At 45.9% G+C, this 17,823-nt stretch overlaps 1 pseudogene; it reads right to left on the bottom strand.

Annotated features, from left to right (window-relative positions):
- LOC135555776 (MAGUK p55 subfamily member 3-like) overlaps positions 1 to 17,823 on the bottom strand; it is a 44,257-nt pseudogene that overhangs the window by 7,127 nt on the left and 19,307 nt on the right.

Genomic DNA, 17,823 nt, shown 5'->3' with positions numbered 1-17,823 from the left:
ACTGACAGTGGCAATGAAAATAGTGGCACACTCTCCCTCACTCACACATAACCATGATCAGGGAATGAGGGCAGAGACAGAGAGAGAGAGAGAGACAGAGAGAGAGGATTGCAGGCATCTCTGTACCAGTATACCCACCTTTGTCACATCCCTGGTCATCTGAGGTAAGCAGTGAGGGAAAGGAGGATGATGAGAAATCTTTGACAAACAGTTACACACAAAAACACCAACGGCAATGGGATGGGGTGTGTTATCTCCTCTCTCAATTCTATGTCTGATATTCACAAACTCTAAAATATACTTTCTTCTAGCAGGCGAGTCATTGGAGAATTAGAGAAAAGCGAGCGAGAGAGAGAGAGAGATGGGAATTATAGATTTTAAAATGCACAAAATGTCTCAGTCTCGCTCTCTGTGCTATGACGTCATCGAGGGGTCGAGCCTCTGACCCACATTAAAAAGGCAACCTCAGGAGCTTCACTAGGGGCATGGGAATTAATCAAAGAGAGAGGGAAAGAGAGAGCGAGAAAGAGCAAGAGAGAGAGAAAGGGAGAGAAAAGAGAGAGTTAGGGGAAGAGAGGTAGAGAGAGAGAGAGAGAGAGAGAGAGAGAGAGAGAGAGAGAGAGAGAGAGAGAAAAGAGACATGGGCCTCCATGGTGTAGCCCGGCTAGCTGACATATTGCTAAGCTCTTGTTGTCTCCCTGGGGCTCAGACCTAATCGGATCGCCTGTGGATTATGGACCACGAAGCGCCACCACTCGCATTAAACACTCACCTGGCCACTTCTATTCAGACATACCCAATACTATTACCACACAACACAGAGCAGGAGAGAGCCAGAGTGGACAAAATGGACATTGTTACACACTCATCCTGTTAATTGGTTCTAGTCTGTTGTCTGTCTCTCACTATAGAGATACAGTTTGTGCTGACCGGCCAGATGGACCAGACATGAAAGATTAATTCATATCTTTGTGATCCCTCCCTCTCTTCTCCCCCCTCCCAAATCCGTCTCTCACTTTTCTCTCTCTCTCACTTTTCTCTCTCTCTCTCTCTCTTTCTCTCTCTCTCTCTCTTCTCTCTCTCTCTCACTTCTCTCTCTCTCTCTCTCTCTCTCTCTCCCCCTCTCTCTCTCTCCCTCCCCCTCTCTCTCTCTCCCTCCCCCTCTCTCTCTCTCCCTCCCCCCTCTCCTCTCCCTCCCCCTCCTCTCCCTCCTCCCTCCCCTCCCTCCCTCCCTCCCTCCCTCCCTCCCTCCCTCCCTCCCTCCCCCATGACAGCAGAGAATACGCAGTCAATACTAATATTCCTGAGGACGCCAATTACCGGCAAAAAAGGTAAATAAATGTCAACATAAACACATCTGGTGGTTAAATTGACATCTTATGAAAAATAACATGAACCATCACTGACAAATAAGTTCTACTTCAAAAGATATCCTTCAGCTTCAGTTTGATATTGGTTGCAACAGTGAACATGTATATCTGCACACTCTTCGAAAAAAGGGTTCCAAAAGAGTTCTTCGGCTGTCCCCATAGGAGAACTCTTTTTGGTTCCAGGTAGAACCCTTTTTGGTTCCAGGTAGAACCCTCTTGGGTTCCATGTAGAACCCCCTGTAGAAATGTTTTTTCATGCAACCATAAAGGGTTCTTCAAAGGGTTCTCCTATGGGGACAGCCAAATAACCCTTTTAGGTTCTAGATAGCACCTTTTTGTGGAAACTTACAGGTCGGATTTTTAGGGGATTTAGGGTTCGGAAGTGTGCCCATTTTTATCCGGTAAGCCAGCCGTCTAAGAAAATGTACAGAGGAGGAAAGAAAGGGAGAAGAAATAAGAGAGAGAGAGAGAAGGGGGGAGAAAGAGAGGGACCATGACAGTGTCAGACAGATAAACAGAGATAGGAGGAAGAGAGGCATTGGAGGAGGGAGGCAAAGAGATTGAAAGAGAAGATTAGAACATGACAGAGAGATAGAACACATACCGACCTCTGCCTCGTATGTGTTATCAGTGAAAGGAGTTAAGCTAGTATGAGAGATGAATTAAACCCATGGCTTGGCTGAGGTTCCATCTCTGTGTTTCAGCCGCCATGATTAATCCAACACGGTGAGCGTGTTTGAGTGTGTGTGTGTGTGTGTGTGTGTGTGTGTGTGTGTGTGTGTGTGTGTGTGTGTGTGTGTGTGTGTGTGTGTGTGTGTGTGTGTGTGTGTGTGTGTGTGTGTGTGTGTGTGTGTGTGTGTGTGTGTGTCCCCCGCAATCAGGCTGCAGCCACTGGTATCGCTCCCCCTGCTTAGCTAAGATGAATACAGAGTGGGCAGTGGGTTGGGGCTTGTGTGTGTTTCTACCCCCAATGCAGAGCACCCCCACACGTTTACATATTCATCCTATTGAGGGATTGTGACACTGACATAATGGATTGTTCCCATTCAAGCCTATATTTAGATCCAAGCGGCTCTGATACTTGATTTAATAACACATTTGACCCATGAAAGTGGAGCACATGAATATGGAACAGATAGAGACAGCTCTATGGCGATATCTGCACTGTTGTGAAAGCAATTCAGTCCACATACTGCACCTAATATAAGAGTCCTACAGTATAAGCATAGGAGGCATAATGTGACACAGTACAGTACAACCACGAGGCTTGATCGGATCATTTTCATATTGTATTTAGACTCTTCTCTGAGATATGAGCTAGCACCTGTCCATGGACCTCTCTGCCTATAGGCTCACCTCTCCTGAGCTATGAGCTAGCACCTGTCCATGGACCTCTCTGCCTATAGGCTCACCTCTCCTGAGCTATGAGCTAGCACCTGTCCATGGACCTCTCTGCCTATAGGCTCACCTCTCCTGAGCTGTCCATGGACCTCTCTGCCTAGCTCACCTGTCCATGGACCTCTCTGCCTATAGGCTCACCTCTCCTGAGCTATGAGCTAGCACCTGTCCATGGACCTCTCTGCCTATAGGCTCACCTCTCCTGAGCTATGAGCTAGCACCTGTCCATGGACCTCTCTGCCTATAGGCTCACCTCTCCTGAGCTATGAGCCTATAGGCTCACCTCTCCTGAGCTATGAGTCTATGGACCTCTCTGCCTATAGGCTCACCTCTCCTGAGCTATGAGCTAGCACCTGTCCATGGACCTCTCTGCCTATAGGCTCACCTCTCCACCTGAGCCTATGAGCTATGAGCACCTGTCCATGGACCTCTCTGCCTATAGGCTCACCTCTCCTGGAAGAGCACCTTTGGACCTCTCTGCCTAATGAGTCCAGCACCTGTCCATGGACCTCTCTGCCTATAGGCTCACCTCGTGGAAGAGTTGGCCTGCCACCAGGTGGGGTCGTCCTGCGTTACCACCTGCAGGATGTCACCTCGCTTGAAGGGAAGTCCCGCCTCCTGACAGGGCGTGGCCTTGTCATCAGCAGGGATGTAGTCAAACAGGGCCCTCATGTAGACCTGAGAGACCACACACACACACACACACACACGCACACACACACACACACACACACACACACACACACACACACACACACACACACACACACACACACACACACACACACACACACACACACACACACACACACACACACACACACACACACACACACACACACACACACACACACACACACACACACACACAGTTAAACCATCTCAGAAATACATATGGTATGTATAGAAAATAATTGACAGATCGCCTCAAACTAAAGAGAGGGAAAGTGATGCTTTTGCAAATAGATTTCAGAATCACAGTCTATCTGTGCATGTGTCTGTGTGTGTGCATGAACAACATGTGCACACAACATACACTATATATACAAATGTATTTGGACACCCCTTCAAATGAGTGGATTTCACTATTTCAGCCACACCCCGTACTGATAGGTGTATATAAAATCAAGCACACAGCCATGCAATCTCTATAGACAAACATTGGCAGTAGAACGGCCTCACTGAAGAGCTCTGTGACTTTCAATGTGGCACCGTCATAGGATGCCACCTTTCCAACAAGTCAGTTTGTCAAATGTCTGCCGTGCTAGAGCTGCCCTGGCCAACTGTAAGTGCTGTTGTTGTGAAGTGGAAACGTCTTGGAGCAACAACGGCTCAGCCACGAAGTGATAGGCCACACAAGCTCACAGAACGGGACGGCCGAGTGCTGAAACACGTAGCGTGTAAAAATGGTCTGTCCTCAGTTGCAACACTCACTACCGAGTTCAAAACTGCCTCTGGAAGCAACGTCAGCACAAAACTATTCGTCTGGAGCTTCATGAAATGGGTTTCCATGGCCGAGCAGCCCCACACAAGCTTAAGATTACCATGCGCAATGCCAAGCGTCGGCTGGAGTGGTGTAAAGCTCACCGCCATTGGACTCCGGAGCAGTGGAGTTCTAAGGAGTGATGAATCACACTTCACCATCTGGCAGTCCTATGGACAAATCTGGGTTTGGTGAATGCCAGGTGAACACTACCTATCCCAATGCATAGTGTCAACTGTAAAGTTTGGTGGAGGAGGAATAATGGTGAGGGGCTGTTTTTCTTGGTTCGGACTAGGCCCCGTAGTTCCAGTGTGGGGAAATCTTAATGCTACAGCATACAATGACATTCTAGACGATTCTGTACTTCCAACTTTGTGGCAACAGTTTGGGGAAGGCCCTTTCCTGTTTAAGCATGACAATTCCCCATGCGAAAAGCAAGGTCCATACAGAGGTGATTTGTCGAGATTGGTGTGGAAGAACTTGACTGGCCTGCACAGAGACCTAACCTCAACCTCATCAAACACCTTTAGGATGAATTCGAAATCTGACTGCAAGCCAGGCCCAATCGCCCAAAATCAGTGCCCGACCTCACTAATGCTCTTGTCCCCGCAGCAACGTTCCAACATCTAGTGGAAAGCCTTCCCAGAAGTGTGGAGTCTGTTATAGCAGCAAAGGGGGGACCAACTCCATATTAATGCCCATGATTTTGAAATGAGATGTTTGACGAGCAGGTGTCCACATACTTTTGGTCATGTAGTGTATCTGAAACACGTCTCAAATTACACCTACACATCTCAGTGCATGTTGGCACAAACTGTTGTAATTCGTCTGCCATTGACTCTACTGTTGTATGTGTGAGCCTGAACCATGGCTGTTCAGTTTTCTGACCCTTCCTCAATTCCAGAGCAGCTGTGTCTGTGTTTGTCTGTACTGAGCGTGCCCAGACCGTTGTGTTGTGTTCCTCACCTTGCTCTCCTTCAGATGGTCCTCCTCCTTAACGGCTGGGATTATCTTCAGGGTGATGGAGCCCTGAGACTGGGACTGAATGGCAACACACAGAGAGTAGCAGGATGTTAGATTCACAGAAATACACTTTTAACACAATTTCAACCACTGTCTCTTCGCAGCAGAGTTGATACGGCATGTATTGCCAACATAAATCAAAGCAAAACGGTGCTGTTGGTGCTAGTGGTCTAAAAAATTAGGAAGACATGAAGTATTCTACTCTAGTCTCACCAGAAGCTGACTGATCTCATCAGGTCTTTTGTGAATGATGGAGATGCCGTTGACTTCCCGTAGCTCATCTCCTACATGGACCAGTCCTGGGTGGAGGGGAGGAGGTGGTGAGGGGAGACAACAGGCGAGCTGAAGTAGAGATCTATGCCTGGGTTCCTATTCCCTAAATAGTGCACTCCTTTTGACCAGGGCCTATAGAATCTGGTCAAAAGTAGTGGACTGTATAGGGATTAGGGTGCCGTTTGGGTTGCACACCATATCGTGTATCGAGGAGATCTTGCACAGCACTGTATCAGTAGCAGGTGTACCATATCTATCATACCGCTATTAACTGGGATGAGATATGGACAATAGGGCTTGGGAGTGGTGGTATCACTCTCCTCAGTCATGATCTACCGCAGTCACATCATTGAAACCTGACAAAGAGGGATGAGCGATAGGATCAATTAATCTCATCACTGCTCAGAGAGGGAGAGAGGAAGAGAGGACAGAAAGGGAGAGAGGCAGGGAGAGCAGAGAGGGAGAAGGGGAGAGAGGGAGGGAGGGCACAGAGGGAGAGAGGGAGAAAGGGAGCGAGGAATGGAGGGCAGAGAGGGCAGAGAGGAAGAGAGGGAGAGAGGGATGATATGAAGAAACAGACAAGCACATAATGTACTGTACAGAGAAACAAACAGATGGTAATGCCCCTTTTTCTATTGACCCCCCCACACACACACACACACACACACACACTAAACACACACCGAACATAATAAAGAAACGCACGTCTCCCTCCCAATGTGCAGATGGTATTTCCATGGTAACAGCAGCGGTCAGCTCGTTGGAGAGAGTGTGTAATGTGTGATATGTGATTGGCTCTCAGGGGAAAGACAGAACACAGCTTCAAACAGCCTGTTAACCACAGAGATCCTCATCTGCCTGTCTACCACCGTCTCTCTCTCTCTTGCCATGCTGCTGCTTTAATCTCTGCAACATCTCAGAATCATTAGTGGAGGATCCTCCCAGCTGTAGCTTCTATACAGGATGTTACCAATAAAATGTATATCCACTGACATGCTTTAGGCTGCAGTACATCGCTGCATATAAGGTCACGTGTTCAGACTTCTGATGATTTGTCTAAGTTACATCGTCTCGGTTAGCCTTGACTTCAGACATATTATGTCTGGTAATATTATCTGAGCGGTCCATAGATCTCATTTGACAGACCAACAAAAACTCCCTGTCTTGCCTGCGCAAATTCCAGAGGAAGGGGATGATGAATCAAGACGTATCAGACAGTATGGGTTAAGACCAGACACAGAGAGGGACAGGATGGGACTGAATCACTCACCACTCCGGTCTGCAGCCCCGCCCCTCATGATGCGGGCCACGATCACAGACCCTGTGGTCTCATCCCGTCTGATGGTGGCCCCCTGGGAACAGAGAGATGATCGTTTCCTCCTCCCAGGATTGTATCCTCATTCTTCCCATCTCTTTTCTCTTCTTCTATTTGTTTCTTTACGATCAATCAATCAACACAGCACCAGTCCCACTTCCCACTTCCATATATACAGTGGGGAGAACAAGTATTTGATACACTGCCTATTTTGCAGGTTTTCCTACTTACAAAGCATGTAGAGGTCTGTCATTTTTTACTGTGAGAGATGGAATCTAAAACAAAAATCCAGAAAATCACAGTGTATGATTTTTAAGTAATTCATTTGCATTTTATTGCATGACATAAGTATTTGATACATCAGAAAAGCAGAACTTAATATTTGGTACAGAAACCTTTGTTTGCAATTACATAGATCATACTTTTCCTGTAGTTCTTGACCAGGTTTGCACACACTGCAGCAGGGATCTTGGCCCACTCCTCCATACAGACCTTCTCCAGATCTTTCCGGTTTCGGTGCTGTCGCTGGGCAATACGGACTTTCAGCTCCCTCCAAAGATTTTCTATTGGGTTCAGGTCTGGAGACTGGCTAGGCCACTCCAGGACGCTTCTTACGGAGCCACTCCTTAGTTGCCCTGGCTGTGTGTTTCGGGTCGTTGTCATGCTGGAAGACCCAGCCACGACCCGTCTTCAATGCTCTTACTGAGGGAATGAGGTTGTTGGCCAAGATCTCGCGATACATGGCCCCATCCATCCTCCCCTCAAAACGGTGCAGTCGTCCTGTCCCCTTTGCAGAAAAGCATCCCCATAGAATGATGTTTCCACCTCCATGCTTCACGGTTGGGATGGTGTTCTTGGGATTGTACTCATCCTTCTTCTTCCTCCAAACACGGCGAGTGGAGTTTAGACCTAAAAGCTATATTTTTGTCTTTTCAGACCACATGACCTTCTCCCATTCCTCCTCTAGATGGTCATTGGCAAACTTCAGATGGGCCTGGACATGCGCTGGTGTAACGGATGTGAAACGGCTTTCTTAGTTAGCGGTGTGCGCTAAATAGCGTTTCAAACGATGACGTCACTTGCTCTGAGACCTTGAAGTAGTAGTTCCCCTTGCTCTGCAAGAGCAGCGGCTTTTGTGGAGCGATGGGTAACGACGCTTCGAGGGTGACTGTTGTTGATGTGTGCAGAAGGTCCCTGGTTCGTGCCCGGGTATGGGCGAGGGGACGGTTTAAAATTATACTGTTATATTGATGCTGTTGACCCGGATCACTGGTTGCTGCGGAAAAAGGAGGAAGGTCAAAAGGGGGGTGAGTGTAACGGATGTGAAACGTCTTTCTTAGTTAGCGGTCTGCGCTAAATAGCGTTTCAATCGGTGACGTCACTTGCTCTGAGACCTTGAAGTAGTAGTTCCCCTTGCTCTGCAAGAGCTGAGGCTTTTGTGGAGCGATGGGTAACGACGCTTCGAGGGTGACTGTTTTTGTTGTGTGCAGAAGGTCCCTGGTTCGCGCCCAGGTATGGGCGAGGGGAAAGTTTAAATTTATACTGTTACACTGGCTTGAGCAGGGGGACCTTGCGTGCGCTGCAGGATTTTAATCTAATGGTTTTCTTTGAGACTGTGGTCCCAGTTCTCTTCAGGTCATTGACCAGGTCCTGCCGTGTAGTTCTGGGCTGATCCCTCACCTTCCTCATGATCATTGATGCCCCACGAGGTGAAATCTTGCATGGAGCCCCAGACCGAAGGTGATTGACCGTCATCTTGAACTTCTTCCATTTTCTAATAATTGCGCCAACAATTGTTGCCTTCTCACCAAGCTGCTTGCCTATTGTCCTGTAGCCCGTCCCAGCCTTGTGCAGGTCTACAATTTTATCCCTGATGTCCTTACACAGCTCTCTGAGTCTTTGCCATTGTGGAGAGGTTGGAGTATACAGATAATGAATGGAGAACAGGTGGGCTTCTTAAAGAAAAACTAACAGGTCTGTGAGAGCCGGAATTCTTACTGGTTGGTAGGTGATCAAATACTTATGTCATGGAATAAAATGCAAATTAATTACTTAAAAATCATACAATGTGATTTTCTGGATTTTTTTTTTAGATTCCGTCTCTCACAGTTGAAGTGTACCTATGATAAAAAATTACAGACTTCTACATGCTTTGTAAGTAGGAAAACCTGCAAAATCGGCAGTGTATCAAATACTTGTTCTCCCCACTGTATCTCCTCATCCCCTCATCCCCTCATCCTCTACCATTTTATCTCTTTCCAACCATCCCCCTGTCATCCTCTCTGTTACAATGGCTCACCAGTGGTTCCTTGTTCTTGACCAGTCTGACAATCTTCACCGACTCCTCCTCCAGCTCGTCCTCGAAGTCGTCAGGCAGCGGTGGCAACACGGGGTCAAAGTTCTTCTGAGCAACCGTGTCATGAACGGACAAAACTGCCTGATGGGAGATAGCAGAGAGAGAAGGATTAATGTTAGAATTGCAGAACTGCATTCTGGGCTGTGGTGTAAAGTACTTAAGTAAAAATACTTTAAAGTACTACTTAAGTAGTTTTTTGGGTATCTCTATTTTAATACATTCATGAAGAAAATGATGTACTTTTTACTCCACACATTTTCCCTGACATCCAAAAGTACGCAGGACAGGTAAACTTTCACACATTTATAAAGAGAACCTCCCTGGTCATCCCTACTGCCTCTGATCTAGGGGACTCACTAAATACATGCTTCATTTATATGTTATGTCTGAGTTGGAGTGTGTCCCTGTCTATCTGTAACTTTTAAAAAACTATAAAATTTGGCCTTCTGCTTTGCTTAATATAAGGAATTTGAAATAATTTACTTTTGATACTTAAGTATATTTAAAACCAAATACTTCTAGACTTTTACTCAAGTAGTATTTTACTGGGTGGCTTTCACTTTTACTTGAGTCATTTCCCATTAAGGTATCTTTACTTTTACTCAAGTATGACAATTGGGTACTTCTTCCACCATTGATTCTGAGTATACCAAATATTAGGAATACCTTTGAATACTCAGTGTACATAGAGATTGACATAGATCGAGCTATTCAATACATATGGATGCATGAATAGCCACCCCACCTTCCATAACCAGGTCTCTATGTGTGTATGGGGGTTTTGTTTACCTTGAGATGGGGGGACGTCAACAGCTGTAGGAGTTCCTTCTCCTCAACACTCATTGGTCCACTCTGCAGCTCCTCTGCCACCTGCCAATCACAGGAGAGCTGTCAGTCAGACCATGACCTCTGACCTGGAATAAATCTGTGTGTCCAACAGTGTGGGCTTGTGATATAACTGAAAAATGTAGCAGATATATACTGAAAGTGTAGCAGACTATTAGCAGTAGTAGTCTAGAATAGAATCAACAAATATAGATATATACTGTAGAGTTGTACGGCTGTTGCCTAAAGCAGTAATATACAGTGTGTGCTTTCACACACAAATACACACACAGGAGAATAAGCAGCCAGGAGTTATGGCTCAGCACTTTTCCACTTAACTGGCGTGAGGAGAGAGAGGAGAGGCAGGATGTGGAGAGAGTTTCATTAGCGTTGAGATGAATCAGCACTTTCAGACCACAACACATTACCGTACTGTAACTCTATAAATCCACATACCTTACTACCTGCCTCTACCGCTCCTCTGTCTCAGCAAACACACTGGGACCGACTCTATTGGACGGGTGCTTCACACTTCGGCAGTGTGTAGGGTGTGTGTGTGTGTTCCTTGTTTGTGTGTGTGTATGTGTGCGTGCGTGCGTGTGTGTGTGCTTTGTTGAACTTACATCCTCAGCCAAAGAGGCGGCGCTGTGAAGAACAGGTGTAGGACTCTGGCGCTCGTACTGTCTCAGCTTCTCATGGATCTGCAACATGTCGTTCAATCACCGGAAAGGTCAGGGAGATCAAACACACACACACGCACACATACACAAATTTAACAATATAAGTGTACCATAAATTGCATTAACATTGGCAACATTGCCACCCAGCAGGGGCCCAACTTTCACTGGGGATGGGGGGGACATGCCTCCCAAAAATTCTGAATTTGCCTTTTTGCCCCTCTAGTTTTATTATTAGAATGTGACACAAAAAGAGGCCTCGATGTGCTTTAGGACCATGTGGATGCCTCCGAGCAGTCGGGTAGGCTGTTTCGAGTGTTTATCCTACTGGATAAAATAAATACTGTATATAGTCAAAAGTTTGGACACACCTACTCATTCAGACTGTTAGCCAGCCTGCCAGCTGAGTGGAGTCTGCCACTAGCACAGTCAGTGTAGTCAGCTCAGCTATCCCCATTGAGACCGTGTCTGTGCCTCGACCTAGGTTGGGCAAAACTAAACATGGCGTTGTTCGCCTTAGCAATCTCACTAGGATAAAGACTTCCTCCACTCCTGCCATTATTGAAAGAGATCGTGGTACCTCACATCTCAAAATAGGGCTACTTAATGTTAGATCCCTCACTTTAAAGGCAGTAGTAGTCAATGAACTAAACACTGATCATAATCTTGATGTGATTGGCCTGACTGAAACATTTTTATTTGTTTTTATTTCACCTTTATTTAACCAGGTAAGCTAGTTGAGAACAAGTTCTCATTTGCAACTGCGACCTGGCCAAGATAAAGCATAGCAGATCGACACATACAACAACACAGAGTTACACATGGAATGAACAAAACATACAGTCAATAATACAGTAGAAAAAAATAATATATATAGTGTATGCAAATAAGGTCAAATAAGGGAGTTAAGGCAATAAATAGGCCATGGTGGCGAAGTAATTACAATATGGCAATTTAACACTGGAATGGTAGATATGCAAAAGATGGATGTGCAAGTAGAGATACTGTGGTGCAAAAGGAGCTAAATAAATAAATACAGTATGGGGATGAGGTAGATAGATGGGCTGTATACAGATGGGCTATGAACAGGTGCAGTGATCTGTGAGCTGCTCTGACAGCTGGTTCTTAAAGCTAGTGAGGGAGATGGGAATCTCCAGCTTCAGTGATTTTTGCAGTTCGTTCCAGTCAGTGGCAGCAGAGAACTGGAAGGAAAGGGGACCAAAGGAGGAATTGGCTTTGGGGGTGACCAGTGAGATATACCTGCTGGAGCATGTGCTATGAGTGGGTGCTGCTATGGTGACCAGCGAGCTGAGATAGGGTAGATAACCTGTAGCCAATGGGTTTGGCGACAGGTATGAAGCGAGGGCATGGCTTAAGCCTGATGCATGTACTGTGTTAAATGAGGCCTCTCCTCCTGGTTACACTAGTGACCATATCCCCCGTGCATCCCGCAAAGGCGGAGGTGTTGCTAACATTTACAATAGCAAATTTCAATTTACAAAAGAAAATATGGCGTTTTTGTCTTTTGAGCTTCTAGTCATGAAATGTATGCAGCCGACTTAATCACTTTTTATAGCTACTGTTTACAGGCCTCCTGGGCCATATACATCATTCCTCACTGAGTTCCCTGAATTCCTATCGGACCTTGTAGTCATAGCAGATAATATTCTAATTTTTGGTGATTTTAATATTCACATGGAAAAGTCCACAGACCCACTCCAAAATGCTTTCGGAGCCATCATCGACTCAGTGGCTTTGTCCAACATGTCTATGGACCTACTCACTGTCACAGTCATACTCTGGACCTAGTTTTGTCCCATGGAATAAATATTGTGGATCATAATCAGACCACCATTTTATTACATTTGCAATCGCAACAAATAATCTGCTTAGACCCCAACCAAGGAGCATCAAAGGTCGTGCTATAAATTCTCACACAACACAAAGATTCCTTGATGCCCTTCCAGACTCCCTCTGCCTACCCAAGGACGTCAGAGGACAAAAATCAGTTCACCACCTAACTGAGGAACTCAATTTAACCTTGCGCAATACCCTAGATGTAGTTGCACCCCTAAAAACTAAAAACATTTGTCATAAGAAACTAGCTCCCTGGTATACAGAAAATACCCGAGCTCTGAAGCAAGCTTCCAGAAATTTGAATGGAAATGGTGCCACACCAAACTGGAAGTCTTCCGACTAGCTTGGAAAGACAGTACCGTGCAGTATCGAAGAGCCCTCACTGCTGCTTGATCATCCTATTTTTCCAACTTAATTGAGGAAAATAAGAACAATCTGACATTTTGATACTGTCGCAAAGGTAACTAAAAAGCAGCATTCCACAAGTGAGGATGGCTTTCACTTCAGCAGTAAAAAATTCATGAACTTCTTTGAGGAAAAGATCATGATCATTAGAAAGCAAATTACAGACTCCTCTTTAAATCTACTATTCCTCCAAAGCTCAGTTGTCCTGAGTCTGCACAACTCTGCCAGGATCTAGGATCAAGAGAGACAAGTGTTTTAGTACTATATCTCTTGACAGAATGATGAAAATAATCCTGGCCTCTAAACCTTCAAGCTGCACTGGACCCTATTCCAACTAAACTACTGAAAGAGCTGCTTCCTGTGCTTGGTCCTCCTATGTTGAACATAATAAACGGCTCTCTATCCACCGGATGTGTACCAAACTCACTAAAAGTGGTAGTAATAAAGCCTCTCTTGAAAAAGCCAAACCTTGACCCAGAAAATATAAAAAACTATCGGCCTATATCGAATCTTCCATTCCTCTCAAATGTTTTTGAAAAAGCTGTTGCGCAGCAACTCACTGCCTTCCTGAAGACAAACAATGTATATGAAATGCTTCAGTCTGGTTTTAGACCCAATCATAGCACTAAGACTGCACTTGTGAAGGTGGTAAATGACCTTTTAATGACGTCAGACCGAGGCTCTGCATCTGTCCTTGTGCTCCTAGACCTTATTGCTGCTTTTGATACCATCGATCACCACATTCTTTGGAAGATTGGAAACCCAAATTGGTCTACACGGACAAGTTCTGGCCTGGTTTAGATCTTATCTGTTGGAAAGATATCAGTTTGTCTCTGTGAATGGTTTGTCCTCTGACAAATCAACTGTAAATTTCGGTGTTCCTCAAGGTTCCGTTTTAGGACCACTATTGTTTTCACTATATATTTTACGTCTTGGGGATGTCATTCAAAACATAATGTTAACTTTCATTGCTATGCGGATGACACACAGCTGTACATTTCAATGAAACATGGTGAAGCCCCAAAATTGCCCTCGCTAGAAGCCTGTGTTTCAGACATAAGGAAGTGGATGGCTGCAAACCTTCTACTTTTAAACTCGGACAAAACAGAGATGCTTGTTTTAGGTCCCAAGAAACAAAGATATCTTCTGTTGAATCTGACAATTAATCTTGATGGTTATACAGTTGTCTCAAATAAAACTGTGAAGGACCTCGGCATTACTCTGGACCTTAATCTCTCTTTTGACGAACATATCAAGCCTGTTTCAAGAACAGCTTTTTTCCATCTACGTAACATTTCTCCCATAGAGCTCCATTTTTATGGAATGGTCCCATGTGAGAGACGCAGACTCGGTCTCAACCTTTAAGTCTTTACTGAAGACTCATCTCTTCAGTGGGTCATATGATTGAGTGTAGTCTGGCCCAGGAGTGTGAAGGTGAACGGAAAGGCTCTGGAGCAACAAACCGCCCTTGCTGTCTCTGCCTGGCCGGTTCCCCCCTCTCCACTGGGATTCTCTGCCTCTAACCCTATTACAGGGGCTGAGCCACTGGCTTACTGGTGCTCTTTCATGCCGTCCCTAGGAGGGGTGCATCACTTGAGTGGGTTGAGTCACTGACGTGATCTTCCTGTCTGGGTTGGCGCCCCCCCCCCCCTTGGGTTGTGCCGTGGCGGAGATCTTTGTGGGCTATACTCGGCCTTGTCTCAGGATGGTAAGTTGGTGGTTGAAGATATCCCTCTAGTGGTGTGGGGGCTGTGCTTTGGCAAAGTGGGTGGGGTTATATCCTTCCTGTTTGGCTCTGTCCGGGGGTATCATCGGCTGGGGCCACAGTGTCTCCTGACCACTCCTGTGTCAGCCTCCAGTATTTATGCTGCAGTAGTTTATGTGTCGGGGGGCTAGGGTCAGTCTGTTATATCTGGAGTACTTCCTGTCTTATCCGGTGTCCTGTGTGAATTTAAGTATACTCTCTCTAATTCTCTCTTTCTCTCTTTCTCTCTTTCTCTCTCTCGGAGGACCTGAGCCCTAGGACCATGCCTCAGGACTACCTGGCATGATGACTCCTTGCTGTCCCCAGTCCATCTGGCCGTGCTGCTGCTCCAGTTTCAACTGTTCTTCCTGCGGCTATGGAACCCTGACCTGTTCACCGGATGTGCTACCTGTCCCAGACCTGCTGTTTTCAACTCTCTAGAGACAGCAGGAGCAGTAGAGATACTCTTAATAATCGGCTATGAAAAGCCACGTGACATTTACTCCTGAGGTGCTGACTTGCTGCACCCTCGACAACTACTGTGATTATTATTATTTGACCATGCTGGTCATTTATGAACATTTGAACATCTTGGCCATGTTCTGTTTTAATCTCCACCCGGCACAGACAGAAGAGGACTGGCCAACCCTCATAGCCTGGTTCCTCTCTAGGTTTCTTCCTAGATTTTGGCCTTTCTATGGAGTTTTTCCCAGCCACCATGCTTCTACACCTGCATTGCTTGCTGTTTGGGGTTTTAGGCTGGGTTTCTGTATAGCACTTTGAGATATCAGCTGATGTAAGAAGGGCTGTATAGATTCATTTGACTTGATTTGATGATTCAAGGGTTTTTCTTTTTGTCTATTTTCTACATTGTAGAAAATAGGGAAGACATCAAAACTATGCAATAACACATATGGAATCATGTACTGACCAAAAAAGTGTTAAACAAATGAATATATATTTTATATTTGAGTTTTCAAATTAGCCACCCTTTGCCTTGATGACAGCTTTGCACACTCTTGGCATTCTCTCAATCAGATTCATGAGGTAGTCACCTGGAATGCATTTCAATTAACATTTATTTCCTTGACTGCGTGAATCAGGCCTTCATGGTCGAATTGTTGCAACAACAAAAAAAACACTACTAAAAGTCACCAATAAGAAGAAGAGACTTGCTTGGGCCAAGAAACACGAGCAATGGACATTAGACTGGTGGAAATCTGTCCATTGGTCTGATGAGTTCAAATTTGAGATTTTTGGTTCCAACTGCCGTACATTTGTGAGACGTGGAGTAGGTGAACAGACGATCTCTGCATGTGTGGTTGCCGTGAAGCATGGAGGAGGAGGTGGGATGGTGTGGGGGTGCTTTGCTGGTGACACTGTCAGTGATTTATTTAGAATTCAAGGTACATTTAACCAGCATGGCTACCACAGCATTCTGCAGTGATACACCATCACATCTGGTTTGCGCTTCGTGGGACTATTTTTTTCTTCTTCTACAGGACAATGACCTAACACACCTATAGGCTGTCTAAGGGCTATTTGACCAATAGGGAGAGTGATGGAGTGCTGCATCAGATGACCCGGCCTCCACAATCACCCGTCCTCAACCCAACTGAGATGGTTTGAGATGAGTTGGACCGCAGAGTGAAGGAAAAGCAGCCAACAAGTGCTCAGCATTTGTGGGAACTCCTTCAAGACTGTTGGAAAAGCTTTCCAGGTGAAGCTGTTTGAGAGAATGCCAAGAGTGTGCAAAGCTGTCATCAAGGCAAATGGTGGCTACCTTGAAGAATCTCAAATATAAAATATATTTCGATTTGTTTAACACTTTTTTGGTTCCTACATAATTCCATGTGTGTTATTTCATAGTTTTGATGTGTTCACTATTATTCTACAATGTAGAAAACAGTTCAAATAAAGAAAAACTCTTGAATGAGTAGGTGTGTTCAAACTTTTGACTGGTACTATATATATATATTTTATGTCCCCCACACTTCTAAAACCAATGTTTTGCCTCTGCCACCCAGTCTTATGTGTACCTTCATGAGGTAGCCCAGGCTCTTCTCACTGAAGACATCTTTGAGGAAGACCATGTCCTCCTTGTGGTTGGCATCAGGACGCAGCTGGGACGTCAACAGGGCCAGAGTCTCGTGCAGGCCTGTGGAGAGGAGGGAGGGTGAAGGAACTGGGATCCGTCTTTGTTTACATTCTCAGATCCGACGGAGTAATGTAATATATCATGACAGATACCATTTAGCAGACGCTTTTATCCAAAGAGATTTTCAGTCATGCATGCACACATTTTACGTAGGGGTGGTCCTGGGATTCAGACCCTCTACCCTGGCCAACTAAGTCTGTGATTCAAACCCACTACACTGGTCAACTAAGCCTGGGATTCAAACCCACTACCCTGGCCAACTAAGCCTGTGATTCAAACCCACTACCCTGGCCAACTAAGCCTGGGATTCAAACCCACTACCCTGGCCAACTAAGCCTGGGATTCAAACCCACTACCCTGGCCAACTAAGCCTGGGATTCAAACCCACTACCCTGGCCAACTAAGCCTGGGATTCAAACCCACAAACCCACTACCCTGGCCAACTAAGCCTGGGATTCAAACCCACTACCCTGGCCAACTAAGCCTGGGATTCAAACCCACTACCCTGGCCAACTAAGCCTGGGATTCAAACCCACTACCCTGGCCAACTAAGCCTGGGATTCAAACCCACTACCCTGGCCAACTAAGCCTGGGATTCAAACCCACTACCCTGGCCCACTAAGCCTGGGATTCAAACCCACTACCCTGGCCAACTAAGCCTGGGATTCAAACCCACTACCCTGGCCAACTAAGCATGGGATTCAAACCCACTTCCCTGGCCAACTAAGCCTGGGATTCAAACCCACTACTACCCTGGCCAACTAAGCCTGGGATTCAAACCCACTACCCTGGCCCACTAAGCCTGGGATTCAAACCCACTACCCTGGCCAACTAAGCCTGGGATTCAAACCCACTACCCTGGCCCACTAAGCCTGGGATTCAAACCCACTACCCTGGCCAACTAAGCCTGGGATTCAAACCCACTACCCTGGCCAACTA

Source organism: Oncorhynchus masou, chromosome 15, assembly GCF_036934945.1.
Source record: "Oncorhynchus masou masou isolate Uvic2021 chromosome 15, UVic_Omas_1.1, whole genome shotgun sequence".
NCBI classification, from domain to species: Eukaryota; Metazoa; Chordata; class Actinopteri; order Salmoniformes; family Salmonidae; genus Oncorhynchus; species Oncorhynchus masou.
This window is presented reverse-complemented; position numbering and strand designations above follow the sequence as displayed.